The 23,033-nt window shown below is 44.0% G+C and overlaps 1 protein-coding gene across 1 annotated transcript in view; it reads right to left on the bottom strand.

Moving 5' to 3' along the window:
• The window catches only part of NTSR1 (neurotensin receptor 1), a 112,033-nt gene that overhangs the window by 82,007 nt on the left and 6,993 nt on the right, over positions 1 to 23,033 (bottom strand). The window lies entirely within an intron of this gene.

Raw genomic sequence — 23,033 nt, 5'->3', positions numbered from 1 at the left:
GATTACTGGGTTCAGAGTCCAGAACGCTAGCCATTAATTACACCACAGAACCCCAAATAGGTGTCATAGATCAACATATTATTTCTTCCTTTTTTTAAATGACAATTTATTAAATTTTCCAAATAAACACATTAAACAAAAACAAAACATTCAACAACACAACAACACATAATAAACACAAAATTTCCTCTTCTTAACATCTATTCAATTATTACAATTCACTTTGCTCTGCCGAGCTTTGACTTCCCTCCTTCCCCCGATTCGGTTTTCTTATCTACTCCTATCTCGCAGTTCCTTTATTCCATCTACTTAAAGTCAATTCATAGGATTTATTTCAGTCCTGCAAGTGTCCTTAAACGTCTACAGTTCTTCTCCATATAGTCCACAAATTTACTCCAATCCTTTTGGAACCTTGACTCTCCCTGGTTTCGGATCCTGCTAGTCAGTCTTGCTAATTCTGCATAGTCCATCATTTTTGCCTGCCACTCTTCAATCGCCGGTAACTCCTGACTTTTCCATTTTGGGGCTAATAAAGTCCTAGCCGCGGTTGTCGCATACATAAATAATACATGATCTCCTTTTACGATCTCCTCTCCTATAAGTCCTAAAAGAAAGGCCTCTGGTCTTTTGGGAAAAGTACATTTAAATATCTTTTTCAATTCATTATATATCATTTCCCCAAAAATTTTAATTTTCTCACATGTCCACCACATATGATAAAATTCACCATCCTTATCTTTACATTTCCAGCATGATTAGCTACTCATTCTATACATCTTAGCCAGTTTTACAGGTGTTAAATACCATCTATACATCATCTTCAAGACATTCTCTTTCAGGGTAGTGCATGCGGTAAACTTCAATGTTTAATTCCACAATTTCAACCACGTGTCATATTCAATATTATGCCCAAAGTCTTTTGCCCATTTTATCATCACATCTTTTGTCAATTCATCTTTCGTATACCATTCTAGCAACATATCATACATTTTTGACAATAATTTCACTCTGCCTTCCAACAATTCTATTTGAAATTTGGACCTTTTATCCTCAAAACCTATTTTTTTATCATTAGTAAAGATATCATTAACTTGGTGATATTGCAACCATCCAGTCAAAACTTCTTTGATTTCCTCATAAGGTTTCAACTTCCATCCCTTTTCTGTTTTCATCAAAATCTCCTCGTAGGTGGCCCTCCTTCCCTCCATATTTATTTATTTTACCGTCAGCACCTCCACTGGTGAAATCCACCATGGAGTTTTTATTTCTAACAGCGATTTATTTCTCTCCCGCACCTCATATAGAGACCTTCTTTTCACATGATTTGTAAAACCTTTATGAACTTTATTTTTTATCATACCACAGATATGCGTGCCACCCAAATCTGTTGTCATAGCCTTCTAAGTCTAATAAGTCTTTATTTCCCAATGTTATCCATTCTCTGTTAACAACAGAGACAGGACGCTTCATAGTATAATCTCAAGTTTGGCATGGAGAATCCACCTCTTTCTTTCCTATCCATCAATATTTTATATTTTATTCTTGGTTTCTTCCCCTGCCAAACAAATCTCAACAAAACTTTTTGCCACTCTCTGAATTGTCATGTTCCCTTGATTATAGGCATCATTTGAAATAGAAACAGCATCTTGGGTAATACAGTGGTACCTCTACTTATGAATTTAATGTGTTCTGAACACACATTTGTAAGTCGAAAAAAATTGTGTCGAATCCCATAGAAATGCATTGGGAGAAAAAATTCGTAAGTCGAAGCAACCCTATCTAAAAATTCGTAAGTAAAAAAAATCCTATCTAAACCGCATCCAAGATGGCGGACGGAGCTCCATTTGTAAGTAGAAAAATTTCGTAAGTAGAGTTATTTGTAAGTAGAGGTACCACTGTACATTCATCTTGACTGCTGCTATTCTTCCAAGGAACGACAACTTCATTCTATTCCATATTTCTAGATCTTTCTTTATCTCTTTCTACACCAGTTCATAATTGTCATTAAATAGATTTTTTTTTTTTGCTGTCAGCCATATTCCCAGATACTGTACTTTTTTCGCCACTACGATTTCATATTTCTGTTGTAATTTCTCCTTTTCCTCCGCTTTCATATTCTTAACCACCATTTTCGTTTTCTGTTTATTTAACTTAAATCCTGCCAACTGTCCAAATTTCTCCATTTCCTCTATATCTTCTGCCACACTTTCATTGGGGTTTTCCAAAGTTTTTTTTTTAAAAAATGATTTTTATTGATTTTACAAACAAAACTAAACAAACTACACAAACATACAATATAATACTGTCCCTTCGTTTTCCCTCCACCCACTGGTTCACCTCTGCCACCAGTGAAACCAGTGTGCTTTGAGAATCAAAGGGGTCCATTGTAAGTTGGGTTTAGCCTCCCCCCTCCCTCCTCCCCCCTCTTCCCCCCCCTGCCACTGAGAGGACAGGAGTGGAGGAGTTCTGAGGATTGGTTTCCCCCAGCTCTTTCATAGGTATACCTTAAGACAATACAAACATAATAGGGGAGAGTTTTAACTCCCCAATTCTTATTACCTTAACCTTATACTTGTGACTTCCTCGATAGTCTTCCTCCTGGTTTTCCTTAAAACAAAATCTAAAATTGATGGCGGGTTTTCTATTTCAGTTTAAAATCCTTTTCTTATAATATTAACTCAACCCTCCTCCTTTTCCATGCTGCCCTCCCACAGACCCCCTCCTGCCACAAGAGAAATCTGTGGGGCACAGCATTTCCAAGGTTCCATTATATCCCCTCCTCACCCCTCCGAGCACCCCCTGCCACTGAGTATCTCAGAGTAAGGAAAGGAGAGTAGACAGCTTTCTGCCTAAACCTAACTTATCTTACAAAAATTTACATTCACTTGAATTCTTTCCTAAGCTGCTCTTATAGTTCCCTCCAGAAAGCACAACTTTTTCCATTCATTTTTAGACTCTGTCTCCTCTCCCTAAGTCTTTTCCCCCAATTGGATCAGCATTTCCGTTAAGCAAGCCAAAATTTCGAAAAACCGTCTCTCAGAAACAAAAACAAAGTCTTTTAACTAAAATATTCACCCCACACCCATTCTTTCCCATGTCCATCTCCAGGCCCTTGTCCCCCCCTGCCCCTGTCTTTTCCATTCCTCCCTAACATCATCCCACATTTCACCCCCTCCAGGATCTTCAAGTCCATCAATCCTCAAATTCCTTTGCTTCTCATTGTCATGCTCTGCTTGATTTTCTTCCTTTTGGGGTCCATGCTTTGCTTCATCCCAAGCATATTTTTTAAGAGTCCAAGTCCTCTTTAAAATTTTCATCCAGTTGTTCCTCCTGACATCCAGATTCAATCTCCACAATCTCTAAAATCAAATTTTCCTCTATATCCTGGGCTTGGACTTCATCCTCGTCTGCTGGTAAATTGGGATGCTGCCGTTCCTTGTAGATTTCCTCCCATGTTTGTAGATAATTTAGCACAGCCTCCTGGAAGGCTCGAGAGTACTTTGTTTTCATATTTCTCCTGACCGCAGACAAACAGGAGGTGGAGAACAAAGAGGTACTGGAAAATTCCTTTCTCAGACGGTCGACTCCATTTTGGCTGGTCTTTTCCTTTGTCTTTTAACTCAATCACAACTCCATTCTTAAATCCAAAATTAAATAGTTCTAGCACATTTTCATCCAATTTTTCCGATTTTAACAGTACAATCAGTCCACCCGGTCTTTTGACAGCTTGACAGCTTTTTGACAGCTGTCAAAGCGCTCTCCCCCTTAATGATGCTGTACCTCAAGGGGAGCCGGACTCGGGAGTTGAGAGGGTTCAAAAAGGTCTTCTTTCTCTCGGGTCCACAATCTCAAAAGTCCTTTGTCGTTCAGCTTAAGGTTATTTAAAGCGCCTCCCAATTTTCCATTAGGAAGAGACCGACTTCCGTTTCTTTAGAGTCTCTCCTATTTTTCCAATTAACGAATTTAAAGTCCGTAATCCCAATTCCACTTACTTTTTTGGAAGTTCAAATTTATTTCGGAAGAATCTGCCGCTTGCCGGGTTGGGACTCGGAGCTTCACTTCTCGGAGGTAAGATAAAGCCCAAAATGGCTCCCGCGGTTCCACCCCACCGGCTCTCGATCGCTCTATTGAGCTCTCGGGCAGCGGGGGATCCGCAAAAAACGGAGCAACCGCTGGGCGCGTGAGTCACCGGGACTCTCTACCCGGTGTTTTTACGGGGAATCCGCTCGCTCTGCGGACCTCCCCCCCCCTCCGGGAAGCCAGGGACATCGGCGCGCGAGGTCCCTGCGTCCTTCTCTCCGCCGCGACAGACCGGAAGCCCTCCAAAGTTAAGACTAAATTGCCTGCAAAGGCCTTCAATTTAAACTCTTTTGCACCTACTTTAACTCCTTTAATCATTGAGACTTCTCTTAATCTGTTCAGTAATACCTCCAGGACCATGATGAACAATAATGGTGATAATGGGCATCCTTGTCTAGTCCCTTTCGTGATTTCAAAATATTCTGTTTAGACATTATTTATTATCAATTTCGCTCTTTGCCCAGAATATATCGCTTCAATTCCATTCAGGAAGGATCCTCCCACTCCCATCGATTCCAGGTTCTTCTTCATAAACTGCCAAGAAATGTTATCAAAAGCTTTTTCTGCATCTATGAACATTAATACTGCAGGTTTATCAATCCTGGTCTCCAGATATTCTATTACATCTATAATATGTCTAACATTATCTTTTAACTGTCGACCAGGGAGAAATCCTGCTTGATCCTTATGTATTATCTCATTTAAAATCTCTTTCAATCTCCTTGCCATTATATCTGCAAAAAGCTTGTAATCATTATTCAATAATGAGATTGGTCTATAATTTTTCACATCTAGTCCCTAGCAGGGGAGCGCAGCTATCGTATACCCTTGACCGAAGAACGGCACACTCCTTCTATCTGGGATGGTCATCCTCTTCCACCGAGCGCGCAGCATCAGGAGGGACGCACATGGAGCGGTGAGGGAGGGAGGGGACACCCGCCTAGCCAACCAGATCAGCCGAATCAACCCTGGCGATCAATGGGGTGACAGATGTCACAGCCAGATCGCCCTCACATCCAACATATTATTTCTGCTTGAAGGTGTGGCTATGGGCTTCCCTTGGTGGCATGGCTAAGCAGTGGCGTAACGTGGGTTGCTGGTGCCCGGGGATGGGGAAATGTCATGCTCCCCGGGTGGACTGGGCAGCTGAGGTGGAGGTGCATGCTGGGGGGCAGGGGGCAAGCAGCGCCCTCAAGGCACATGACTGCCGGCACTGCTGCTGCAGGTGGCAGTGACCACACACCTTCTTGGTTTGATGGCTCTTCCACCTACTGGCTCAGCCAGCCCAGAGGTGAGGTACACAGGTTTTGGGAAAGATTGAGAGCACTAGGAGAAGGGGACGACAGAGGATGAGATGGTTGGACAGTGTTCTCGAAGCTACCAACATGAGTTTGACCAAACTGCGGGAGGCAGTGGAAGACAGGAGTGCCTGGCGTGCTCTGGTCCATGGGGACACGAAGAATGGGACACGACTAAACAACAACAGCGCCCTTCTCAGAATTTTGTGCCTGGGACCATTGCAGCTCTGCTCCACCCCCATGCTCCACCCCTGTGGCTACGGGGGCTGTCCTGAGGAGCTCAAGCACTTTGAAACTGCCTGCTACACCATGACGTACATAGTGTTGCACACACAGAGGCAAGGGTGACGGCTTCCTACCAAGTTTCAAATGTGAATGAAAGAACAGTTGTTTAAAGTCTAATGGGCTTCTTGAGGAGGTGGTCAGAGGAAGAAGAAGGAAATGGTACTCCACAAAAGAGAGAGAGAGAGAAAAGATTTTCTAAATGAAGGTACAGGCAGGTGTGATAGGACCTCATGTTGATTCTAACAGCTGCAGCCTCTGATAAATGTGTAATTTTCAGAAGGAAGTGAAGTTATAACAGCAGGCTACTTGAGCTGCTTGTGAGGTACAATGAAAGAGATGAGAAAAACTGTTGCAAATGTCCTCTTTTCTCCTATTACAGCCTGGAAAGACCGATCTCTTTATTAAATGTCCAGGGTTATGACGGGCTTGTGTTTCACCTTTGCGCCTGAGGGCACATGTGTGCAATACAGCAGGACACTGAGAAACACAGAGAATAAATTATCATCATTAAATTTTAGAGTTGGAAGGGACCCCCCAGGGTCTTCTGTTGCAAGGCCCTGCAATGCAGGGATCGCGGCTGAAGGGTCCCTAACAATTGGCCACCCAAACACTGTTTAAAAATCTCCACCACCATCTGAAAATAAGAAGACCCCTGCTGGACCAGCCCAATGACCTGTCTAGCCCAGCATCCTGTTCTCACAGTGACCAACCAGGTGCTTCCGGAAACCCGTAAGAGACACATGAAACACAACAAGCATCTCCTCCTGTGTGGGATTCCAAGCAACTGGTACTCAGAGGCCTCCATCTCAAGGGTTTTGCTCTCAGAAAAAGAAGGCACCTTTAATCATTAGTGGTGGTCTCGGTGATCAAGTATTCCAAAAGGACTGGAGTAAATTCATACGATATTTGAAAGATTATTGTAAGCAATTAACATCACTAGCAGGGTTGCCTGAAGACTTGTAATGAGAAATTTTCTATATTTATTTAAATTTTCAGTCATTTTGTAATGAGTGCAATTAGAATTGGAAAACGTACAAAAACACGATGATATAAAGGTTAATTTTGAAAGCCACGAGGTGGGAGGGAAGGAAGTCGATAGGCTCCTAAAGAGCCAGGGTGGTAAAGTGGATAATGATGAAGTGAATGTATAATAATATATGGAAAATCAATAAAAAATATACATATGTGGTGGTCTTGTAAGGTAACAAAAGCATTCTGGGAAATAATATATAGTGAATTGAAAAAATGTTTAAATTAACGCACACACATCCAGAAGCTTTTGTATCAGGAATTGTAGATGCTGATATTCCAAAGGAGCAGAAAAGACTTTTTATGTATTGTGACGACAGCCGCAAGGATGTTGGTAGCCCAGAGATGGAAAGAAGACAAAGTCCCGACCAGTGAAGGATGGCAAATTAAACTGTTGGATTGTGCCGAAATGGCAAAACTGACCGGGAAGGTGAGGAACCAAGAAGACCAAAATTTTAATAAAGAGTGGGGAAATTTTTTATAATTTATCTTGGAGACAGCTGTAAGCAGATGAAAATGTTAGCAGGATTCTAATAACACTTGTAATGTAGCAAATACTATGGAGGTAATGGAGTGATATAAAATATGGACTACTGAATGATATGCATTTGAAAGGGTTGACAGTAGGACCCATAGAGGGGAAGGTGGAAAGTCCAGAGATTTGAAGGGCTCTTTAAATATGGATGTGTATGGTTGTATTGTTATATTGTTATACTTGTAAAACCAAATAAAAAATATTTCAAAAAAAGAGAGAGGGGGGTTTCTCTCAGTGGAGAACCACATGCAGTGTGGAAGCAGGACTGAATAATCACACCATCAAACCTATCCATTTTGAAGGAAATCAGCCCTGAGTGCTCATTGGAAGGTCAGATCCTGAAGCTGAGGCTCCAATACTTTGGCCACCTCATGAGAAGAGAAGACTCCCTGGAAAAGAGCCTGATGTTGGGAAAGATTGAGGGAACTAGGAGAAGGGAACGACAGAGGACGAGATGGTTGGTCAGTGTTCTCGAAGCTACGAACATAAGTCTGACCAAACTGCGGGAGGCAGTGCAAGACAGGAGTGCCTGGCGTGCTCTGGTCCATGGGGTCACAAAAAGATCTCGCCTAGGGCACAAAGAACCCTAGCACCGGCCCTGGGCACTGTTGATGAATTTGCTGCCTCCAGCTCTCCTCGCTTTGCACCCTCCCATCATCCCTGAAGCACTTATCTGGCTTCTCATGGATAGTATCCAAACCAAGAATGCCACATAAATGGTAACAGAATTCTTCCCAGATGAAAATGGAACTCGTATAACAATCTGTCATCTGATTTCTTTATGAGGCGTTTCAAAACCAGCGTTAACTTCACCAGCTCAGTGATATTCATGATGCGCCATTACAGCAAAAGGGAGGAAATAATTTGTATGGATGCTCTTAATATGCAGACAGAGTCTTCTCCCTGGGGCCCGAATGACAAATCAGGATATGTTGGCAGCAGAGATAAGCAAATATTGGAATAACATCTATGAAGAGTTAAAGAAAATGTTGAAATGCAAAATTACAAAAAAAACCCAGAAATGTTCCTATTAAATATAATACCGGAAGATATAAAAAATGCAAATAGAATATTGCTTATGTACGGTATTGTAGCTACAAGAGTTTTGATCGCAAGAAACTGGAAAAACAAATATGCACCCAATATAACAGATTGGCAAATTTTAATGAAGGAATATTCACAGCTAGCCAGAGTTACTGGGAGAATCAGAGGGCAAACAAACCAAAAAATAAAACAGGAATGGAAGATTTTTGATGAATATATAATAACGAACAAAACAACCAAACATTGAAGGCGGATTGGAATTGAACCATGTTGAAATTTATAAGGAGAGAATAAAGAGGTGAACTTTTTGTGTATAAAAAGATGGAGTTATATAAATTACATAGGATATGATTGGAAGATTGTTTTTATTTTTTCAGTTTTACTCCCCCCCCCTTCTCTTCCCTTTCTTTTCCCTCTTCTTTTTTCTTTTTTGAGGTGAAAAACCTTGTGTATAATTATGACTTGTTGTTGATATTTCTTTTCCTCCCCCCCCCGCTCCTTTGTAAATGAATGTCTATGTCTTATTTGTATGGTTTTAATGATGAAATAAATAAAAAAACAATTTTTTTTAAAAGGATATGTTGGCAGCACTTTCAGATTCAAGAAGGTGGGGACCTAAAAACCAAAAGCTTTTCTTTGGGGAATTATAGGGACAGAACTACCAAACTTACTCATGTATGCTACTACAGTAGCAAGAATGTTACTTGCCCCCAAATGGAATGAAACAGAAGCCCCAGTAAAGGAAGGATGCATATAAAAACTTAAGGAATATGCAGACATGGCAAAACTTACTGGAAAAATTAGAAATCAAGATGACAAGCTTTTTATAAAAGAATGGAAAAGGTTTATTGAATATTTACAGATAAATTGAAAACAGATAAGAACATTGGCAGGATTATTGTAATAACCTGCAGTTTCATAAGAGTATATGTTTAAAGAAGATGAATAAATGAGCAAATTAGGTTAATTTGGATATGCAGAAGATATTAAAAAAAATTAAGGAACCACAGAAAAAGGGGGAAGGAAGTCAAGTTCTGAAATGTCTAAATGACTGTAAAATTAGTGAAATGTATAAACTTGAAAAGTATAAATAATTTTTTTGAAAACAATGAAGGTGGGGACCTAAAGCACCAATTATCCATGGGGACCATTGTGCATCAATGCAAGCAGTCCGAGGGTTGGATCCAGCCACTAGGGCCTCTGCAATCCAGCCTGCCACAACCCTGCCCTCTCCCACAATCCCTCTCCTACTGCAATTAGGCTTGGAAAAAACCCCACATTTCCTTAAACAGCTTGTTGTTGTTGTTGTTGTTTTGAAGTCTAATTGCAACATGAGGGCTGTTTTTGAGAGAGCTGGGAAGAGAAGCCGTATCACTTCCCTTTGTGCTGTGACTCCACCACCACAAAAAAACCCTTGTGCCACCATTAACCTTGTCTTGGCTACAGCAGAAGGCTTTTTTTTTTCTCCAAAGCCTAATTGCAGTGGGTAGGGAATTTTGATCAGCTCACAGTGAAAACCATATGTGCACTTTCTGAAACAAGATGAGAACAAAAATGCAAACATCTTTCAAAATTCACACAAATTCAATGCACATACTGGGATCCATGAAATGCCCATAAAAATCAATATCTTATTATATTGGAGCGGTGGTGGAATACATTGCAGAAATGTATTAAAATTGCATGGAAACGAATCACGCTAAAATGCTAGCCTTTTTCAATGCAGAAATGTTTGGGACTGAATGTAAGATGGGGAAAATTAGAAATGAGGATGAACGAAATGGACAGATCCCTCTTCCCCTACCAGTTGCCCACATCTCATTTCCAGACCTGTTGCCCTGGTATTTGCTGCTCCTGCCACTAGTTCCTACTGCCTGATTTTTGAAGTTAAATTGACTGTGTACAAAATAAAAAGCTGGAAGCTGTGCTATAATTGCCTATGGGTGCAAATTCTTCTCTCTCTCTCTCTCTCTCTCTCTCTCTCTCTCCCCCCCCCTCTCTCTGTGTGTGTTCCTAACACATTCTTACAGCAATTTATACCATTAATCTTATTTCTCATATATTTCTTTATCCAAGGTCAATAAAATGCTGCCATAGACGAAAAACCACAGGTATATTTTTGTACATATGTCTTGTATTTATCCCATTTTTGTACAAATTCTTGTCTTGATTTGCCCCTTAGGTTGTTGGCCAATTATTTCCACATTTTCTTGTAGTTTATTCTGCCAATCCACTATAGGCAGAACATTTCCCCCTTTCCAATTCTTTGCTACTAGTGTTCAGGCCACTGCCATAGCATATAGGAATATTTTCTCTTGAGCAGTAAGGAGCAAAATTATAGCCCAGTTGGGAGCATCTTGATCAGATAAACATCCATGGGTATTTTAAGGGTGCAGTGAAATGAATGTTGATGAGATTTGTCAAAAGGCTGAAGGCTCCTGCTGGCTAACTACTGAAATCCGAAGGGATATTAAACATTATCCCATCACTGCCAGTAGTGAGATTATGCTTCAGTCCTAGACACCCTTCCCTGGGTGTATGGCTTGCTTCTGAGCAGACCACTGATAATGGTTAATTGATGTCTGTTTTTAAACTTTTTATGGTTTTTATTGCACAGCTTTAGGTTTTATTGCAGCAAACTACTTTGAGATACATTTTATGATATGGCGGCATAGAAACACTTTAACAAGAAAGAAATAATCTGCAGAAATTTGGAAACAAGTTTGGAATACCCTTTCTAAAAGATAATAAGAATAGTAGTAGTAGTAGTAGTAGTAGTAATGGAAAGCGTAATGCTGGTGGTCAACAAAAGAGGTTTAAAGACTGTCTCAAGGCAAATCTAAAAAAATGTAGTATAAACACCGACAATTGGCAAACACTGGCCTGCGAGCGCTCCAGCTTGGAGAACAGCCTTTACCAAAGGTGTTATTGGCTTTGAAGACACTCGAACTCAGGACACAAGGGAAGCTAAGAGGAAAGCACGCTTGGAAAATCCACACCAGGATCAACTCCCACCCAGAAACCTATGTCCGCACTGTGGAAGGACGTGTGAATCCAGAATTGGCCTCTACAGTCACTTATAGACTCATTGTTAAAACCCTGTTTATGGAAGACAATCTAACTCGGTTATGAGTGATTGCCAAAGAAGAAGGAAGAGTAGTAGTAGTAGTAATGATAATAATAATAATAATAATAATAATAATAATAATAATAATTTATTACTTGTGCCCCGCCCATTTGGCCGGGCCTCCCCAGCTTACAACAGAATATTAAAAACATGATAAAACACCAAACATTAAAAACTTCCCTAAACAGGGCTGCCTTCAGATGTCTTCTAAAAGTCAGATAGTTGTTTATTTCCTTGACATCTGGTGCGAGGGTGTTCCACAAGGCGGGCGCTGGACAGTGTGTGTGTGTGTGTGTGTGTGTGTGTGTGTGTGTGTGTTGATTTTTTAATTTGTATCTGCATGTTTAAATTGGCATTTTAAGCAGGGGGTAGTTCCCCCCCCCCCGAACAACTTTGTCGGGACAATCTTGCAGGGGCTTTCAAAAAGAACACACACACACACCAATATTCTGGAGGCAGAAATACATTTCCCATAGGAATGTAGGAAGCTGCCTAACAGTGAGTCATACTTTTGGTCCACCTATCTCAAATGTTTCTGCGTTGACTGGCAGCATCTCTGCAAGATTTCAGACAGAGATCTCTCTCAGGCCTGAGCGGAGATGTTGGGGATTGAACCTGGGACCTTTTGCAAGGAGCAAAGAGGGCTTTGCAGCATTGCGAGTGATCGAGGGTGTACCGGTATGTTTTTAAAGTAGAAAAAAAGCATGCAGAAATCTTCAGACATCTTGCAATGCGAAGGTCAGTGTCAGCACCCACTCCTCAATGATTTGGGGAAAATTTCTTCCCTTTCACCACGAAATCAACAGAGCACTGCACCCGTTTCACACAGGAGGGAACTTGGGAGAGGAATTTGTTCCAACACTAAGCGGAACCGTAGAATGCAGATAGAACCCGCAGGTATAACTCTAATATTTAATAGTGGTGGCAATTGTTTTGGGTGGCCCTTCAGGAAGGAGTTGCAATGGGATACCCGGCTTGTTTGCATGACCTCCCCCTATTCTGTGGTTGTTGTTGGGTTTTGCTTTTTAAAGGAAAAGGCACTCTGCTAGAAATGATTCAAATTGACATCTAGGTGTAGCCTTTCCCCCCCTTCCAACAGCTTTTATGCAATGCTCCGAAGTAGGGAGGAATTCGGGAAATGATCTGGGAGTCAGACGTCTAGTCAATTCAGCTTTAATGTTCCAGCCTCTCTGTGGGAGGATGTTGATGGACTGCCTCGCCATTCTCCTGAAATCATTCATTGTGGAATTACAGCCTGCAGCAACTTCAAGTGGTATCACTACCCGTGCTTGATGTCCGTGTTACTTTGCAGGAAACGATCCCTTTCTATAAATGAAATGGGATTTCCCCCCCCTCCCCCATGTCTCAAAGTTGGAGGGGCATTTCGTTCCCTCCATTCCTGCCATGCTTCAGCACACAATAACCCAGGGTCAAAGTGAGGATTGTGCAAGATGCCATCTTGACTGCGAGAACAGAAGGCCAGAGCAGATAGGTCTTTGGTCTGATCCAGCTGGGCTTTTTTTTGCTCACAATGACGTGGGGAGAAAGAGAATAGGAAAGTCTTTTTTCCTTCCCTGAAAATCATCCACCAGCCTTGTCCAACCAGTATGGGAAACAGTCAGGGATGCCAAGTGTTGCTGAGTTGAGGAAGGATGTCCTACATCGACGAAGGCTGTCCTCAATTCCTCCCAGTTCCCTGGCTGTGTGAGCAATGCCAAAGAAACCCAGTGGCTGCCTCTATCCGGAGTGAGAGGCCCGAGGTCATTCTGGTCCATGGTGGTCCCCAAAGTATGTCGCTCTTTCAGAGGGAGCCATCAGGCTGCCTCTCTGCCTCCTTTTAACGTGGCGTTTTATGAAGGCAGCATTTTAAGTAAATGGGATATATAGGAAATGCAGCTATGCAAGGAGCCACATGGAATTGCAGGAAAGACTGCTGGGAGCAAAACATGCTAAAAGCTGGAAATTCTCTTGGAAGCATTGTGTCCTCCACCCCAGAAGAGAGACAGACAGAGAGAAGCACTTTAAACCTAGATTGCCCTGAAGAAGACTAGCAAAACAAACTTGATTTGCTCACACCTTTTAAATTGTCCAGAGCCTTAGGACCTCAGAGGGCTTGGCAAAGGTCTGTTGCAAAGGTGAATTGTGGAAGAAGAGGAACCACATAGAGACCGAAAGAGATGTGACATTACTTTTGTGCATTTAACATGCCTGATTTTCTCCATGCAAATAGCAGTCACGGGAGGGGGGCATTCAGGGTAATGCATGAGAGGGAGAGGGAGTTTATTCTATTTCCTCCATGCTGCAGTCCCAATGAAAATTGCCCCCCTCCCTGCTATCAGCCCTGGGAGATCAGTTACGATTGGAGCCACAAAGTTTAAAATGCTGTTTTCTAGGACTCCCTGGCTGAGACTGCAGCATGGTGTGAAAGGATTTGCATTCCTTCCCATGCAACCTAGTCCTAATTCTTGTTGAGCACACCTACATCTGTGACTGCTATTTACATAAGAAAAAAAATCAGGCCCATAAAATGTGTGCATTCATGTAACTTCACATCTCTTTTGGCTCAGAGAGCCAGACTGCAGGGCTGTGTCTGCTAGTGCAGAAGCCACAAACCCAAGGGTACAGAAAAACACACACACACACACACACAAGGTTAACTTCCTGGGAATTTCCACTTTTTAAAAATAAGCATAAGTTTCTTGTCCTTATGGGTGCAGCGATTTGCTTGGAAGCATGTGGTCAACACTGACTGAAGACTCCAAAGACAGATGGTTGGCTGAAGAAAATTTCCTGTCTGTTGGGCATAAGGCTTTGGTGCCTTGCAGAAAGCTTGCCACTCCTCATGAGTAGCAAAATAAGAGTTTTCTGCCATTGTCACTCTAGTTACCAACTCACACGCTCCTTAGAACACCACCAGCTGCCCAGAAAACCAGGGAGGTAGTTTGGTGCCACTCTGTGAGACGGGACACTCAGGAGCAATCATGTCCACCACCCGGGTAATTTCTCAATTCCACAGATCTACCAGGGCTTCAACAAAATCACCTGAAGAGACAACAGAAAACTCCGCAAGAGCCACCAGAAAATCATCTGGATTCATCAGCCTCCTGGGGTGGACCATCTTAATTGTCCCTCCCTGACCTGTACAGAGACTCTGAGTTCCAGTACGTCTGACCATGACAACAGAACTATAGTGCAGCCTGCAGGATGGGTGGAGCCAAATATTAGTTGGGACAAACCCATGGTTGTCATGGCAACCATGAAATCCTGAGCCACTCCTGACCGGGGAGCCTCAGCATGACTGTTAAAGTCCCCTGGCCCAACAAACTATGGGGACTCCAGCACCACCCCGAGATCACTCTGGCTAGCTTAGGAAGGGAGAATATCAAGCACTAGAGCGGTAAAAGCTAAAGTTAAAGGACCTCTGGACAGTCCAGTCCAGTCAAAGGTGACTATGGGGTTGTGGCGCTCATCTCGCTTTCAGGCCGAGGGAGCCGACGTTTGTCCACAGGCAGCTTTCTGGGTCATGTGACCAGCATGACTAAACTGCTTCTGCTGCAACGGGACACCGTGACGGAAACCAGAGCACACGGAAATGCCGTTGCAGCGATACCTATTTATATACTTGCCCTGGTGTGCTTTCAAGTTGTTAGGTTGGCAGGAGCTGGGACAGAGCAACGGGAGATCACCCCATCATGGGAATTCGAACTGCTGACCTTCTGATTGCCAAGCCCAAGAGGCTCAGGGGTTTAGCAGAGTGCTATACCAATCAAGTCCCTATTCTGTCCCTGCCACCCACCTTCACTTAAACCCAGCCAGGGGCGCTGGGTACATGGGGTGCAAGGGGTTCCAGCCCCCCCCCAATATTGAGGGGGTTCCCACCCCCGCCACCAGCCACTCTCCATTTGCCCCAGCCTCTGCCTAGCATCCCAGGAGCCCAGGAGCCAGGCGGCAGCTGGGACGAGCAAGTGATAAGAGCTGTCTCCGTGTCATGTGACCGTGCCCCCTCAATGTGGGGGGTCAAGTCAGCACCCCTGAATCCAGCAGACTTTGGGAGAAGGCACACTCACAATCGACCACTGCAGCAGAGGAGGATTTAGGGCAGCTCAACTGCTTTTGCAGCAGTGGGTTCCAAAACTAGAGGGTGCTACAGGGCATCATAACTATGACATACTGGATTGAGAAGAATGGAAGGTGAGAGGTGGTGGTGGGGACACACACACTCATACACACTGAATTTTGGCCTCACATAGGGCACTGCTGAAATTGGAAAGACCAAACTCTGCCCCTGACTGCAGCTCCACCTCACCGCCCCCCAGAACTTGCTTGCTGCTGTACGGAGAATCCTGGTGGGCAGAGCTGAGAGAGATTAACCCCCCTCCAGTTTCGTCTAACCGGGTCTCTGAAATACAACACAGGCCCGCATGCTTACTCAGAGTCAAGTCTTGCATAGATGTAGTTTTGTTATTCACCGACCTGGCAGTGACCAGTAACATTGGATGTAGCCTATCTTGATTTCAGCAAGGCCTTTGACAAGGTGCCCCATGATATTCTTGTAAAGAAGCTGGTGAAATGCGGGCTAGACAATGCTACCATTCAGTGGATTTGTAACTGGCTGGCTGACCGAACCCAAAGGATGCTCATCAATGGCTCCTCTTCATCCTGGAGAGTAGTGACTAGTGGGGTGCCACAGGGTTCTGTCTTGGGCCCAGTCTTATTCAACATCTTTATCAATGACTTGGATGATGGGCTTGAGGGCATCCTGAGCAAGTTTGCAGATGACACCAAATTGGGAGGGGTGGCTAATACCCCAGAGGACAGGATCACACTTCAAAATGACCTTAACAGATTAAGACAACTGGGCAAAAGCAAACAAGATGAATTATAACAGGGAGAAATGTAAAGTACTACACTTGGGCAAAAAAATGAAAGGCACAAATACAGGATAGGAGACACCTGGCTTGAGAGCAGTACATGTGAAAAGGATCTAGGAGTGTTGGTAGACCACAAACTTGACATGAGTCAACAGTGTGATGCAGCAGCTAAAAAAGCCAATGCAATTCTGGGCTGCATCAATAGGAGTATAGCATCTAGATCAAGGGAAGTAATAATACCACTATATTCTGCTCTGGTCAGACCTCACCTGGAGTACTGTGTCCAGTTCTGGGCACCACAGTTCAAGAAGGATACTGACAAGCTGGAATGTGTCTAGAAGAGGGCAACCAAAATGGTCAAAGGCCTGGAAACGATGCCTTATGAGGAACGGCTTAGGGAGCTGGGTATGTTTAGCCTGGAGAAGAGAAGGTTAAGGGGTGATATGATAGCCATGTTCAAATATATAAAAGGATGTCATATAGAGGAGGAAGAAAGGTTGTTTTCTGCTGCTCCAGAGAATATAATAATAATAATAATAATAATAATAATAATAATAATAATAATAATAATTTATTTATACCCCGCCCATCTGGCTGGGTTTCCCCAGCCACTCTGGGCAGCTTACAACAAAAAATGAAATAAAACAATTAAACATTAAAAGCCTCCCTAAAAAGGGCTGCCTTCAGATGTCTTCTAAAAATCTGGTAGCTCTTTTTCTCTTTGACATCTGATGGGAGAAGCAGACACGGAGCAATGGATTCAAACTACAAGAAAGAAGATTCCACCTAAACTTTAGGAAGAACTTCCTGACAGTAAGAGCTGTTCGGCAGTGGAATTTGCTACCAAGGAGTGTGGTGGAGTCTCCTTCTTTGGAGGTCTTTAAGCAGAGGCTTGACAGGCATATGTCAAGAATGCTTTGATGGTGTTTCCTGCTCAGCAGGGGGTTGGACTGGATGCCCCTTGTGGTCTCTTCCAACTCTATGATTCTATGATTTTCAGCGCAGGGGAACTGTTGCCAAGATTATTCTAGGCATAAGGTCTACTGGTCACAGAATCCAGCTCTTTTTGGCACAGAATTTTAGTTTGTCTGGGTATAGCGTGTTTGTTTGTTTGTTTGTTTTAAATTAACAGCAGTCAAAACATGAATGGAGGTGGGGTGGCAGACATCCCATAATCAGTCCACCCATGCACTCAGCTCAAACCATGTGGTTCCATTGTTCCCACACAGCATCTGGGTGCTTGGCAGACAATCATGTCTGAAGGGCACCATAATGAAAGTGTTCGAGGAAGGGAAAGAGACAATTAAATGGCTGCTTTAAAGATTAAAGCTGGGAATGAGATTGGCTTGGTCTCTTCCACAGGCAAGGACCAGCAAAATTAACTTCCACCCTTCTGCTTTTGTGCAAACTTCCATGGAAATTGGGGAGACAGAAAAGGCGGGATTGCAAAATCCATCTGCGCCCCCCCAATCTCCTTGCTTTTTTTAAAAAAATTATTCCCTGCCACGGACAGCTTGCAAGAAAAATCAAATGCTTTATAATCAACAGACACATACACAAAATTATGTAAGAACTGGCAGAGCTCAGTAAGCCAAGTGATTATATAAAGTAGTGAAAGCAAAGACTTATTTAATTTCGATCCAGCCACAAGACGGGCTTCCTGGTGCAATGAGGGTAGGATTAGTCAATCTTGGGAAATGCCATGCACGTTCAGGAAGATAAGCTGCCTTTCTTTTGTGATGTGACATCACACAGCTTTCCCTCGAATAAAAGATTTATGCCATAGGAAGGCAGAATTTCAGATCCGCAAGCCTGATTCTTTCTCACCTTGCTGTTTCTTTTGGTGCTGTTCTCCAACATTTCTATTCAGTTTAGAACGCAGTGCAGAACAGAATCCTCAGCACTTAAGACAGATCCTGAGGCTCTGCTGTTGCTCAGTGTCAGGGACGGGGCAGAGGAGGAATGGTGGAGACCACCTCCCCAGCCTGACCCTTCCAGTGAAGAAGAAGGCAGTTCAGAATTACAGCAGGGGTTTGAGGAAGATGACAGCTCAGAGGCAGGTGAGGGGGAAAGCTGGGAAATAATGGGAGAGGAGGAGGAGGAGGAGGAGGAGGAGGAGGAGGAAGAAGAAGAAGCAGAAGCAGCACTAGGGGAGCAACAGCTCAGTGTCTTTAGAAATCATTCCAGATCCCCCCCCCTCCCAAAACCCGGCAAGCCTTGAAAGTAGGAGAGCAAAGAGCTCAAAGGCAGAGGGCACTTCTCAGCACCCATAAGTAATGATGCATGAAGGGAGGAGGGGTGGAGACTCACTCGGGACAATGCCATTATTCCAAGAAGCTGCATTTCCAAGCCTCTCTCTGTGAATATTGAATAAAAAGCAGTTGGTAAGAACTTTTCCTTGTCTTATCCGTTCCTGGCAACCTGCCACAGGGGTTGGGTCCTTTGCCTCCTGACACTCAGCACTGCAGGGTGTGTGTGGCTTATGGCTCTCCAGATATTGTTAGACTCCAACTCCCATCAACCCCCACCAGTGTGACCAATGGTCAAAGATATGGGATGGGAGTTGTGGTTCAGCAATGGCAACTATTACTCCAGCAAAGGAGGTGATTGCTTCTGCTGTGAAAAAAGTACTGGGCTGTGCTCCCAAATGTATCTGTTGCACGATGTCACTGCAGCCTCTTGGAATAATGGCATTGTCCCGAGTGAGTCTCCACCCCCCGCTCCCTTCATGCATCATTACTTATGGGTGCTGAGAAGTGCCCTCTGCCTTTGAGCTCTTTGCTCTCCTACTTTCAAGGCTTGCCGGGTTCTGGGAGAGGGGGGAATCTGGAATGATTTCTAAGTGCTGAGGATTCTGTTTTGTACTGTGTTTTAAACTGAATAGAAATGTTGGAGAACAGCACCAAAAGAAACATCAAGGTGAGAAAGAATCAGGCTTGTGGATCTGAATTCTGCCTTCCTATGGCATAAATCTTGGCATCTACAATTAAAAGCATCTAAAGGCAAGAATTTTGAGAAGGATCCCTGCCTGAGATCATGGAAAGCCTTTGCCAGTCAAATTAAAATATGCAACTCTGGGCTAGAGGCAGGCTGGTGTGATTCATTGTAAGGAAGGGATGGGAGCCTGTGCCAAGGGATGGAACATTTGAAGTCCGGCCTAACAATTTCACATTTTTGAAAACCACTTGCAGACTGAAATAGAGCTATCCTTTGAAATTTGCTCCTCTCTGAATTTTGCAATGCAATCCATGGGTCAAGTAATATGTACAAAAATGGATAAATTTGGGTAGACTGCACATTTCTTTAAAAGGCATAGATTAGTGAAAATAATGAGCAAAAATGCATTATATCAGGGAAAATTGCTTTGCGATAATCAATCAATTAATCTTAGGATCACAGGGTGGTTTACAATATAAAAACATAAAAATAATACCATAGTAACAAACAAAAACAGCAACCCCTCCCGGCACGCAGAGTTTAAAAGGCCATAGATTGTTTAATTAGCCAAAGGCTTTGGAGAAGAGGAATATTTTTGACTGGTGTCTAAAGATATATAGCAAAGGCACCAGGTGAGTCTACCTGGGGAGAGCATATTAGGGGGGGGATGCACATAAAGGTGTGCATATTTGGAGGAATTTGAACTAAAACATTGACAAATTTTAATGAGGACTTTTTAAAAAAATGGCCAACTGATGTGGAAATATGGAGAACCGAGGATAAGATTTTTAAAATGAGAAATTGATACATTTGCCTCTCCCTATTTGCAGCCCTCTAAGTAATGTTGGACACCAACTCCCATCAGCATGGCCAGTAGTCAGAGATGATGGAGGCAGTAGTTCAAAACATCTGCCGTGGGGGGCCCAGCTTTCCCAGCTTCATTATAAATCATTTTCATATGTCCAGATCTCTCGCTGCTCAGCCAGAAAGTCAATGACGGGCCTTGATCAAGTAGCTGTTGGCTCAGCTTGCCTCTGCACATGAAGACTGTCTCAGTTTGAGACCGTAGAATCCGAAATGCAAAGGAAAGTAAGGGAGGATGGGATGTCTCACTCAACGGGAGGCTGGTGGTTTATTGATCCATGTCAAGTTACCTGGATTACAGGCACTCCATTAAAGTAAAGAGCTGCAGCAATTAAAAGGCAGAAGGAAGAGATCTGCAAGGCTGCACACAAAGGAGGCATAATGAAAGAACAAGGCAAAACGTCTGTCTAGATCGTGTTCTGTCTCTCCTGCGGGAGACGGGATGCCTCCGGATATTAACTGCTGGGAATCTACAACTGGGGAGAGCACAGTTGCACTTGGGTCATAGAATCACATGATGAAAGAGTGGGAAGGGTCCCCAAGGCTGATCTAGGCTAACGCCCTGAAATGCAGGAATCACAGCGGAAGAATCTCTGACAGATGACCATCCAACCTCTGCTTAGAAACCTCCAGTAAAGGAGAGCCCCCTTCTGAGATCCTGCTTGTGAGCTTCCAATAGGCAACTGATTGGACAGTTTGTGAGAACTGGATGCTAGACCAGATGGGTTTTTCCGTACGCTCTTATTTACGCAAAAGTTTGTCCCCGTTTTACAGGGCGAAACATTAAGGCAACACAGGCCAGGAAATGGAAAGGCAAACTCTGACAGATCACAGGGTGGGGTGTGACCTGATGTTCTGGATCATGCCAATTTTAAGAGTTTTTAAGTATGGTCCCCTGACTTCTATTGATGTCACAGCAGGGTTACCCAAATGCATGATAAAGGAAACATGCTTCTTTCCTGTATTAAGATTGGAGTCACATTTCATGTGCACACCAGAAAAGGTTGGATTTCAGAGTGTTTAAGAGTAAAACTGATCTACCCTCAGAGACGACTATCACCATTGTTTCTTCGTGATCCCGAGAGTCTTTCCTATGGGATGCGGGACAGACACCAGCCTATGGTTGGAGAAGGACTTTAGCATATGCTTGGCATGCAGACAAGCCTTGGCAACAGGTGATGGTAAAGATACTTAGCCTGGGATTTGAAGAACTGTCAGTCAGAGTAGACTATCCACTCTGGCAAAATCACTACATGAGACCAGAGCAGGGACTGGATAATTTTGCTGTGTGTGTCCCAACACTGGAATGCTTGAACTATTCAAACATGCCTGATGCAGAGCAGGTATGAAGCAGAATTACTCCTTCCTATGGAATGGGGACCCAGGTGGCGCTGTGGGTTAAACCACTGAGCCTAGGGCTTGCTGATCAGAAGGTCGGCGGTTCGAATCCCTGCAATGGAGTTTGAAAGCACATCAAAGTGCAAGTAGATAAATAGGGACCGCTCCGGCGGGAAGGTAAACGGCGTTTCCGTGCACTGCTCTGGTTTGCCAGAAGCAGCTTTGTCATGCTGGCCACATAACCCGGAAGCTGTCTGCAGACAAACGCTGGCTCCCTCGGCCTATAGAGCGAGATGAGCGCTGCAACCCCAGAGTCGGACACGACTGGATCTGATGGTCAGGGGCCCCTTTACCTTTACCTTCTATGGAATGGGGCAGATCCAGAGCAGTAAATCATTCAGAAGCGCAGCAAGAATTCATTTTGCATGGCACATTCATATCCCCCAGCACAGAGACTGCATTCCCACTTTACGGCTCCCAGAAGTTGCTGCTGCTTTTTTTTTAACAGAACAGCCTCAAGCAACAAGATGCTGAATTCTCCTTGGAAAATGGTACAGAGAAATACTTGGGAGACAGCCACCCTTTGTGCCTTCAGTGCTGTTCTTTTGCCTCGCAAGAATTCAGCTCATTTCAAAGTGGGTTTTTTAGTTTTCTTTTGCTGCTGTTGCAACCACGGTCTGTTGCCATAGAGCAGAGAAATGTAATTTTGAGGTGGGAAGGAAGTAGGATGCTTGTTTAACCCGATGTCTCTTGACATTTTCCTAACAAGAGAAAGAATAACTTAAAAGGATGAAAAGAGGGAGGGGAAGCTGTTTTTAACTCCTATCCAAAGGAAGAAACAGCATTAGACCAGATGCATGGGGTCAAGCAGCTGAGTAGCGCCCAATAGCTGTTTCTGACTTTCCCTGTTTGGAGCACATGCTTTCAATGCTCGTTTAGTTAAACAAAGCTACGAATAGCCAGGGCACAGAGATGGTCCCCCATGCCACTCTCCTCAACCTCCACATGTCAGCCTGGCTTTCCCCTAGAGAGGCAATGCAAGCAAAGAGCATGTGTGGGATCTGAACACACAGTGAAGAACCTCTACCTTCTCCTGTAGGAACCCACCCAAAGGATTTGCTTATAATAACATAAAAGCCCGCTGGATCAGGCCGATGACCCACACAGTCCAGCATCCTGTGCTCCCAGTGGCCAAACCAGAGCCTAATGTTAAGTTGTCCAAAGTTTTCCAGTTCCAAGTGACAAGTTGCTGAGCAGCCACTCAGGCGCGTAGCAAGGGAGGGGCGTAGGGGGCAGGCCGCCCCTAGCTCCAGTCTGGCGGGGGCAGTGGGGGCAGCGCCCCCAGCCCCTGGCCTACCCCTCGCCTCCTCCGCCTGAGCAGGAAAGAAGAATCAGAGCGTGCTATGGAGTGGGTTGGTGGGCGGCGGCGGCAGCGGCGGTGGCAAACCGCTCCATAGCGCGCTCTGCTTCAGAGCGCGCCAGCCGAGCGGCAGCGCCAGCGCCAACCCGGACAAACTGCACATGTGCGGACATGTGCAGTTTGTCCTGGCGCGTGCACCGTGCATCATGACATCATGATGCATGCGTCATGATGCACGCGCGCTGCGGAGCGGCACCCCACCCCC

This window comes from Zootoca vivipara, chromosome 7, assembly GCF_965207765.1.
Source record: "Zootoca vivipara chromosome 7, rZooViv2.hap1.1, whole genome shotgun sequence".
NCBI lineage: Eukaryota > Metazoa > Chordata > Lepidosauria > Squamata > Lacertidae > Zootoca > Zootoca vivipara.
Note: the sequence above shows the minus strand (reverse complement) of the source record. Positions and strands in the feature narration are given on the sequence as shown.